We start from the raw sequence: 9,944 nt of genomic DNA, 5'->3' as shown, positions 1-9,944 counted from the left end.
CCAGCCTCTGCTTAACCAATTTGTGCTGGAGTTGTATCATGACAATCCCAAGATTCTATCCTCATCTCCATTAGTGTGTCATCAATAAGCCATAGTACTTTCTTTAAGCACTCAATGAACTACAATCAACTACTAGGTCCTAGAAGGTTTGGAGATAGTATATGTGAAAGGAATACATCCTTGTCTTCTTGGAACTTGTGACTGCTAGACAGACAAGAATATGCAATGAAATATTTAGCATATATCAGCAAACTTAGCTGGATGTGGATACAGAGTAATAAAGGATGACAGATAAATTGGTCAGTCATATCTATATAGCAAGTCTTATAAAGTATAGAAGCTTTTTCGGTGATTTTTCTTGTCGTGTTTGACTTCTCTCACTGGTCGGGAACATGCTAAGTATCTGGGACCTTGAAAGTACAACTCTCCTAACCTCTAAAAGCTACTCAAAGTTACTGCAACATCTGCTCTTTCTCAAGATTCCACTATTCAATTCATCTTTTCAACATGTAAACATTGACATACTGTCTCAGGCATGAATGTTTCCTTTTTAACTTGATAGACAACTCCAGCACCCAATGCAAGTCCATCCAAGTTCATGCAACTTTATATCCATATCATTATGTAACAGTTTCCTCTGAGATTGAAACATTCCATACCTCACTCAGGGAAGCTCCTTAAGCAGAAAGATAAACAACTAAAAATTGCTTCTGGAAGTCCCATACTTACTAGCCCCTCCCCCAATGTACTCAATAAAACATAAGAGTCCCTCTCAACTAATCAAAGTCAAACTGCAAAGACTGTCTGGCTAGATCAGCTGCCTGGAAGAAGCAGAAACCAGAAATTGGTGGACCTGCCTCCAACAGACTTAGATTAGAATCACTTAGAAAGGATACTCTCCAATCTGTTGAGCTGTCTGTAGACTCTGTAGTGTGCTACAGGTTCCTGAATTTTCTGATCTGTCCCTGATGTCGGATCCAGCTTTTGTGATGTAGCTGTCTTTGAGTCATTTCTGTGCCTGTAACCCCTCACCCATATTCCTGAAAGTAACCCCCAATAAACTTCATCGGTTCACCAAGCTGGAATTTGGTAGTATCTTTACTTTGATTTGTCATGGGTTCCCTATCTTGGGTAAGTAGACATGTATGTTGCATCTCCTAAGGAAAAATATTGTCACAGAGCGCACACACATATTTATTCTAAAGACTCATAAAGTATACCTTTAGTCCCAATATACACTATGCCAAAAACTCTAGACTTGTATCCAACTGTATATTTATTATTTCCACTTGTAGCTCTTCATAAGATTCCCAAATGTAATACAATAAAATCCACAACTCAGATATTTCCCTTTATCCCGTTACTCTCCCAGACTTTCCCCATGTAAATAAATAGCAATAGTATCTATACAGATCTAACTAAAAACTTGGTTTCTGTCTACTTCCTGCTATCTTTTCAAAGATAGGATCTTGCTATATTGCCAAGGTTAGCCCCAAGCCCTTAAACCCAACCAAACCTCTTGTCTCAGAATCCAGACTATGGGTGCATGATACTGTACCAAGCACATTTAGAGTCAAAACAATTTAAACACAGGCAGAAACTTCTCAAAGATTTACAAAAGTAAATAAAAACTATAATACACACACAGAGAGAAGGACACACACACACACACAGAGTCCAAGTCCAATCAATAAGTAGGCTAATGAACTGAGTAAACGGTTCTCAAGACAGAAAAGAAAAAACATTCAATTTTTAATATTGGTCAATAAATATTCTAAAATACGTTAAGCATTCTTGGCCATCAGGAAAATGCAAGAACTACATTGTGATCCAAGTCAGAAAGGCTAACATTAAGAGACAAATGACAATATATTCTGGTGAGATTTAGAAAAAAAAAAGGAATGCTTTTTCGTTGCTGGTAGAACTATAAACTGCTGTGGCTACTATATGAATCAGTATGCACGTTTCTCAAAACAACTAAGAATAAGGACCTGGGAAAGGGCTCAGTGGATAGAATATTTGCTGCACAAACATGAGAACCTGAGTTCAAACCCACAGCAAATACAGTAGAGTGCAATTAAGATATCTGATATTCTCCCCTAGCCTCGACATTCACGTACAGGTGTAGGTGTGCACACAAATTAGAAATAGAACTACTGTGTGACCTAACTACACTAAATTATGCAAAAAGAACCTGCAAGTCTACCTAAAAGCTATCTGCACATGCTTAGATGCTCATCAACACCTAAGAAAAATATATGTGCACATGTCTAATTTTCCCAGCCATTAAGAAAAATAAAATCATGACATGTAAATGGAAATTGTTGGAATGAGAAGTTACTATGGTAAGCAAAACAATCTAAACAAAGGGACAAAGGACACATCTTCTCTTACAAGTGGATCTTATATTTAATTTTTATATACATATGTGTATATGGGGGTCAGGGAATAAGAAAGGAGACATCAGAGGGGTAAAGGAGCTCTAAGACGAAGAAAGTACCCAGGTGAGATGTAAAATCAGAAGAGGCACTGTTGAGGGGAGGAGAGCAGCTTAGTACTCGGTAGGGGAGAAAAGTGGGCAAGGACATTTAACAGTAAAGTACGTATTAAAAGGACCAAAACAAAATCAATTACCTTGTATGCTAATTTTAAAAATGTTAAGATGAGGGCATGGGCGATGGTTCAGTCAGTAAAGTGAGTAACAGGCTGCCTTAGATAGGATTTCCACTATTGTGAACACACAGTGAAAGGCAACTCTTACAAAGGACAACACTTAAGGCCCACACCCACAGTGACACACTTTCTCCAACAAGACCAGAGCTAGTCCAACAAGCCCACACCTCCTAACAGTGCTACTCCCTGGGTCAAGAACATTCAGACCACCACATTCAACTCCCTGGCCTCATAGACTTGTTCAAACACAGGAGTCTATGGGGCCCATACCTAGCCATAGCATGATGCATAATACATTTAATCCAACTTCAAAAGTCCCCATAGTCTATAGCACTCTTAAAAATGTTAAAAATTCCAAGTTCAAACTCTTTTTTTGAGATTCATTCAATCACTTAATTGTGATCCCCTATAAGTTGAAATCAAAAAGCAGACCACATATCTCCAACATCACAGAATATACATTACCGTTCAAAATATCATAGTGAGGAAGTACTGGGCCAAAGCAAGAGCAAAGTCCAATCTCTGCGTCTGATGTAAACGCACCCTTCAAATCTCCAACTCATTTTATCATTGTTTTTTTGGGGGGAGGGTTCTTTTTTTCGGAGCTGGGGACCGAACCCAGGGCCTTGAGCTTCCTAGGCAAGCGCTCTAACCACTGAGCTAAATCCCCAACCCCCCATTTTATCATTGTTGACTACAACAAACTTCTTCCTGCTGGGGTGGTTCCATTTCCTGTTAGCAGCTTTCCCCAGCAAGTATTCCTTGGCTCTAGCATCTCTAATATCTTGGGTTTTCCAAGGCAACTTCATCATTACAGCTTTTTGTTCCAATATCTGGGATCCACACACAATCTTCTAGACTTCTCAAAGAGATTTGGACCACTTCTCCTGCTCTGCCCTCTAGGCTCTGGTTGACTCCACTCCATTGCTGCTGCTGTTCTTGGTGGTCATAAATACACCTAACATAATGTAACTATTGATCATACAATTGTAAACTTGTAAGTACATTGTAAATTTAGAATAAGGCAATGTCCCTTGGGAACATCCTTTTCGTATCTCAACTTAAATATCAACTGATAATCTCTTAATTGATGTTAAAGAAATTGGAAGAAAACACAAGTATCTATACAAATGTGTTCCTAAAATAAAAATATAAGCACCCCTACCCCTTATAATTCTCATATGTACAATGAGTCATGTTGCCTTAGATGGTACTACCCATTCTGCAGCTTTCTGTGGGGCCCGGAACAGAAGGCTCTTCAATGGGTCCAGGCTGCTGTGCATGCTACTCTACCACTTAGATCGTATGATCCAGCAGACCTGAAGGTATTGGAGGTGTCGGTGGCAGGTAGAGATGCTGTTTGGAGTTTTTGGCAGGCCTCTGTAGGTGAATCACAGAAGAGACCTTTAGGATTTTGGAGCAAAGCTCTACCATCCTCTGCAGACAACTGTTCTCCCTTTGAAAAACAGCTCTCAGCCAGCTACTGGGCTTTAGTGGAAACTGAACATTTAACAGTAGGACACCGAGTCCAGAGCAAGTGAGCGAGCTAGAGGCTATTGGACGGCTGGAGCAGAGCAATGCCTAAATCAAAGGAACTTGTTTCTTCGAGCTCTTCAGGCAGTGATTCTGAGAGCCAAGTTGAAAAAAAGTTAAAGAGGAAAAACCAAGTTGTTCCAGAGAAACCCGTGAAGAAGCAAAAGCCTGGTGAGAGTTTAGAGCGCTGGCGTCCTCTGAGCAGAGTAGCCGCAGCAGAGATGATAGCGTTCCAGATTGGAAAGGTGAGATACGTCAGTGTTCGGGACTTTAAAGGAAAAATTCTAATTGGCATTAGAGAATACTGGATGGACTCAGATGGTGAAATGAAACCAGGGAGAAAAGGTATTTCTTTAAACATGGAACAATGGAGCCAGCTGAAGGAACAGATCTCTGATGTAGACGCTGCAGTAAGAAAGCCGTAACGTCTGAGCCATATCAAGCCTGAGCTGTCGTAGCTGTTTCACTCCGTCTTTTCACATTGGCTTTTGCTTTCTAAACGTTGTTTTCCACGCTGTTGTATATTTGGATTGCAGAACAATTTGTAAGACAAATGCTTTTTTAATGTGCTTTATTAAAATGTTCTCAGTGAAGCTAATGGTCAACTTTATTAAAGAGGATTGCTTTGTGCCCCCTACCTAGTGTAAAATAAAGTCAGGTCATTACAATCTTAAAACAAAAACCAAAAAAAAACAAACAAAAAACAGTAGGACACCAAGTTACCATGCGACCTGAACTGCTCACCGTGAGCTGAGTGTTATCAGACTCTCCAAGTCATAAAGTAGGACCTGCACAGTAGCGGTCTATTATCAAAGGAAGTGCCATACACACGATTGGGCCCAAGCAGGTCTTGAAGGCACAAGCAAGTTACACGAAGAAGTTGCCCAAACGCCTATGGTTTCTACTCCTGTGACAATACCATCTGCTGTCAGACATGCAAATATGTCCTCATGGGGTGTTCCCTACGATTGGTTGACTGAAGAAGAAAAAACTAGAACCTGGTTTATTGATGGTTCTGCACGTTACACAGGCACCATCCAGAAGTGGACAGCTGCAGCATTACAACCTCTTCTGGGACAACCCTGAAGAAAACTGGTGAAGGGAAATGTTCACAGTTGGGCAGAACCTGGGGCAGTACACCTGGTATTACAGTTTGTTTTTGGAAGAAGAGATGGCCAGATGTGCAATTGTTTACTGACTCATGGGCTGTAGCCAATGGATTGGCTGGATGGTCAGGGACTTGGAAATATTGCAATTGGACAATTGGTGAGAAAGAAATCTGAGCACGAAGTATGTGGATAGATCTCGACGAAGGGGCAAAGGACATGAAGGTAATTGTGTCTTGTGTAAATGCTCACCAAAAGGTGACTTCAGCTGAGGAGGAGTTCAGTAATCAAGTGGATAAGATGACCCGTTCTGTGGACCGTCAGCCTCTTTCCCCAGCCATCCCTGTCATTGCTCAATGAGCACATGAACAAAGTGGCCATGGTGGACGAGATGGAGGTTATGCTTGGGTTTAACAACATGGACTTTCACTCACCAACGCTGACCTGGCTACAGGTGCTGCTGAATGCCAGATCTGCCAACAGCAGAGACCAACACTGAGTCCCAGATATACCTTGAGGTGACCAGCCAGCAACCTGGTGGCTGGTTCACTACATTGGACTCCTTCTTTGGTGGAAAGGACAACATTTTGATCTTACTGCAGTAGATATTTATTTTGGTTATGGATTTGCCTTTCCTACATGCAATGCTTCTGCCAAAATCACCACACATGCCTAATGTGCAGGTAGATACAGGACCTGAGTTTGACTCCCCAAAACTTATATTTAAAAAGCTGGACATGGTAATAAAACACAAGGTTGTCCTCTGGTGTCTGCATACTTGTACATGCTCATGCACACATTAAGATAATAAAAATAAAAAAATTCAGGTGGATTTAAAGTTAAATTCTCAAAGCTTACTAAGATGGACAGTCCAGTAATGATAAGAGTATAAAGAGCTGCCCAATGCCCTTGCTCATTACAAGGATGCAAAATAACACCATTGTCTACTGTTGAATAGAGTAAGTGACCGAGAGGACAGGGCAAGGCATGGAAAAGCAGAAATGCAAAGAAGAAAAGAATAAACAAAATTAGCACAGTGAACTCAAGAACTGAAATCATATCAAATGATTTATTTACATATAATTGGAAGCCCAGAAATAGAAGAAAGAAAGAATCTGAAGAATTACCTGAGGACATAATGGCTGTGGTGGTTTGAATACGCTTGGCCCAGGGAGTGTCACTGTTAGGAGGTGTGGCATTGTTGGAGTAGGTGTGGCCTTGTTGGAGGAAGTGTGTCACTGTGGGTGGGGGTGGGCAAAGAGAGCTTCTTCCTAGCTCCCTGAAGGTGCCATTCTTCTCCTGACTGCCTCCAGATAAGAGGTAGAACTCTTGGCTCCTTCTCCAGCACCATGTCTGCCTGTGTACTGCCATGCTTCCTGCCATGCTGATAACGGACTGAACCTCTGACGCTGTAAGCCAGCCTCCATGAACTGTTGTCCTTTGTAATGGTTGCCTTGGTCATGGTGTCTTTTCTCAGCAACGGAAACCCTAACTAAGACAATGGCATATGGTCTATAATGCTTGTAGTTCAAAACCACAGATCCAGGTGTCTTAGAAAACATTAAGCAAATAACAACAGCAAGCACATACACACACATACACACTCACATACATACATGGACACACATATGCACATACAGACGTGTGAACACACATATACCTACTCATATACAGAGAGAGAAAGAGAGAGACAGACGGACAGACAGACAGAGACAGACAGAGACAGAGACAGAGACAAAGACAGAGGGAGGGAGAAAGAGACAGAGACAGAGAGAGACAGAGACAGAGAGAGACAGAGACAGAGAGAGACAGAGACAAAGAGAGACAGACAGAGACAGAGAGAAAGGGAAGGAGAAAGAGACAGAGACAGAGGGAGACAGAGACAGAGAGAGACAGAGAGAGACAGACAGAGACAGAGACAGACAGAGACAGAGAAAGGGAAGGAGAAAGACAGAGACAGAGGGAGACAGAGAGAGACAGACTGAGACAGAGGGGGGGAGAGAGAGAACTTTAAGAGCAGCTACAGACATTCTTTAGTGAAAGGAGTGCACTCTAGCTGGCTTCACGCTTCATGTCAGGAAGTGTACAGGCCAGAAGATAACAAAGCAACAAACCTAAGGTGCTGTAAATGAGAAAGGAAAAACCTGTCCAATCTTGTTCTCTCTGTCAAAAACACTTTAATTACTGTACTCATTGACTGGTTTCTTTATCTCTTTGTGTGTGTATGTGTGTGTGTGTCAGAGAGAGACAGAGAGAGACAGAGACAGAGAGAGACAGAGTCAGAGAGAGACAGAGAGAGACAGAGTCAGAGAGAGACAGAGAGAGACAGAGACAGAGAGAGACAGAGACAGAGAGACAGAGACAGAGAGAGACAGAGACAGAGAGAGACAGATTCAGAGAGAGACAGAGAGAGACAGAGACAGAGAGAAAGAGATAGAGAGAGAGAGAGAGAGAGAGAGAGTTGTTTAACCTCTCCTTCCACCATGTGCATTCTGGGGATTGAATTCCTAGTTTCTCAGGCCTGGCAACAAGCATGTTTACCTGCTGAACGTCTTGCCAACCGTACCCAGAGGTCTGTTTCAATCAATAGCTACTTTTGTGGTTGAGTTTTTTTTTCTATTTATAGTCATTTTCTTACAGACATTTTATTTTCCAAATAAGAGATAAGCTTGGGATGAGGAATGCTCTTCCAGACAATGTTTCACAAACACAATTTTTATAATAGCCGAGTAGAAATAATGAATGTAGCTATTGATAGAGTAGCTGAAGTCAGCAGATCCCTATGTAAGATCAGGTAAAAACTGCACTGGCATTAGCAGAAACAAACCATTACATTGTCAATGCTTCAGCCATTAAAGGATTGTGTTACTTCGTTAACAAAATCCACTAACATCGACAAAAGTGTCAAACAAAACACAGAGGCCTACACGGACATGCAGCTTGGAGCTGGAGCCTAGGCAAAGGTTTTATCTTGCAAGTATAAGGCCCTGGGTTCAATCCCCAGCACCACACAAACTCATACCCTACACTCATATTCATGTTATGATGGTAGAAAAGTAAAAGTTTTAAAATGAATATTAGAATAAACAATCTGCCCTCAGAACCACTTTCTCAGGATCTGAATCAAGTCAGCACAATGTATTTGTTTACAGCACTCAGTGATGAACAATAGATGAATCCTCCTGTTCCAATTGAATATTCAAAAAACATTTAGCTAATGCAAGGACAAAGTTCTTGTGGTTTCCTCCAAGTCAATTTAACTTAACGGACTGTGTCACATCCAACCGTTCTTCTGTAAATGCTGACTGCACTTCAAAGTATCACCTTTCCTCCCTCCACGACTTCCACTCCCCCAATCTTCTGGGTCCTCTTCATCTCCTACCCCTGTCCTAATTGGGTTCAATTGAACTACAGGCCCACTGCTCCCTTTCTGCCCAGCATCTCCCTCCTAGCTTGCTCTCCACCCGACTCCCATTCCTCTCCCCTGCCACGGCTTTCTCCTCAAAGCTGTTTCTGACTAATAAGACTAACCACTTAGTTCTTATTACACTCTTGCTACCACATGTATTCCGGTGGGCTCTTGTCACTAAGCTACAGATGATGACAGAGGAATGGAGATGGAGAAATGAGCCGTCTTACCTTTTAAGACAAATTAGAAACCAGCAAGCACTAAGAGAGACAATTATCACCAGCTCCCTACCAAAGGAGCCTTGGACTAGTTAGTTTTCCTTTTAACACAAGAGTCTGACATAATATTTTGAACATGAGCATGTAAAGTGAGGGCTTTCAATAACTGGGAACTCCTTAACAAGAATTTATAAGGACTAAACATGGTTCAGTTCCCAAGTGTGTGTTTAGACAGTTTTGTCAAGTTTTTCAACCCAAGAGTTTTGTTTTGCAGGGAAGAAAAATGCACTTTAGGTCTGGGCCTGGGCTTGAAGAGTGAATTAAAACCAGCTTTCTAATGAATAAGTACAATACTAGAGAGTGCTACTCAGAACTACTTTAACCAATAAGGAAAATTTACATATATCACTGCACGCCTTACCTTCTATAGAAGACAGAAACTATGAAAACATATAGTGTGTGTATGCACATAAAATTTTTATTTATTGTGTACAGATGTGTGTGTGTGTGTGTGTATGTGTGTGTGTGCAGGAAATAAACATCCGCATACATGTAAAGGCTTGTATCTGAAAATTGACATGCTCTTTTGTTGTTCTTCAGATTACTTTTTGAGATAAGGCCTCAACTGAACCTGGAGTTCATCAATTTAGCTACATTGGCTGACCAGCTAGTAGTGGGTATGCCCCTGTCTCTGCTTCCTTTCTAGAAAGCATGAAGATGTGACAATCAAATTCAGTCCCTCATGCTTGTGCAACTTGCATTTTGCCAAGTGAGCTATGCTAGCAGTTTAATTAATTTTGAAACTTTTACCTGTTTTATTTACTTTACGTGTATGAATATTTTTGCCTTAAAGCAAAATTGTTGGGTCCCCTGAAACCATGTCAGGTGCTGGGAATTGAACTTGGATCATCTGCAAAAATGAGTTCTCTTGACCACTGAACCATCTCTCCAGGCCCCAGAGCTAAAATTTTAATAAAAGCCTATGGGAGTTTATCAGTAGGCCAC

The 9,944-nt window shown here is 41.3% G+C and overlaps 1 pseudogene; it reads left to right on the top strand.

Moving 5' to 3' along the window:
- Positions 1 to 4,235: 4,235 nt before the first annotated feature.
- Positions 4,236 to 4,631, top strand: LOC103693281 (activated RNA polymerase II transcriptional coactivator p15 pseudogene; annotated as a pseudogene).
- Positions 4,632 to 9,944: the final 5,313 nt, after the last annotated feature.

The sequence above is a fragment of the Rattus norvegicus genome, chromosome 15, assembly GCF_021556685.1.
Source record: "Rattus norvegicus strain SHRSP/BbbUtx chromosome 15, alternate assembly SHRSP_T2T, whole genome shotgun sequence".
NCBI classification, from domain to species: Eukaryota; Metazoa; Chordata; class Mammalia; order Rodentia; family Muridae; genus Rattus; species Rattus norvegicus.
This window is presented reverse-complemented; position numbering and strand designations above follow the sequence as displayed.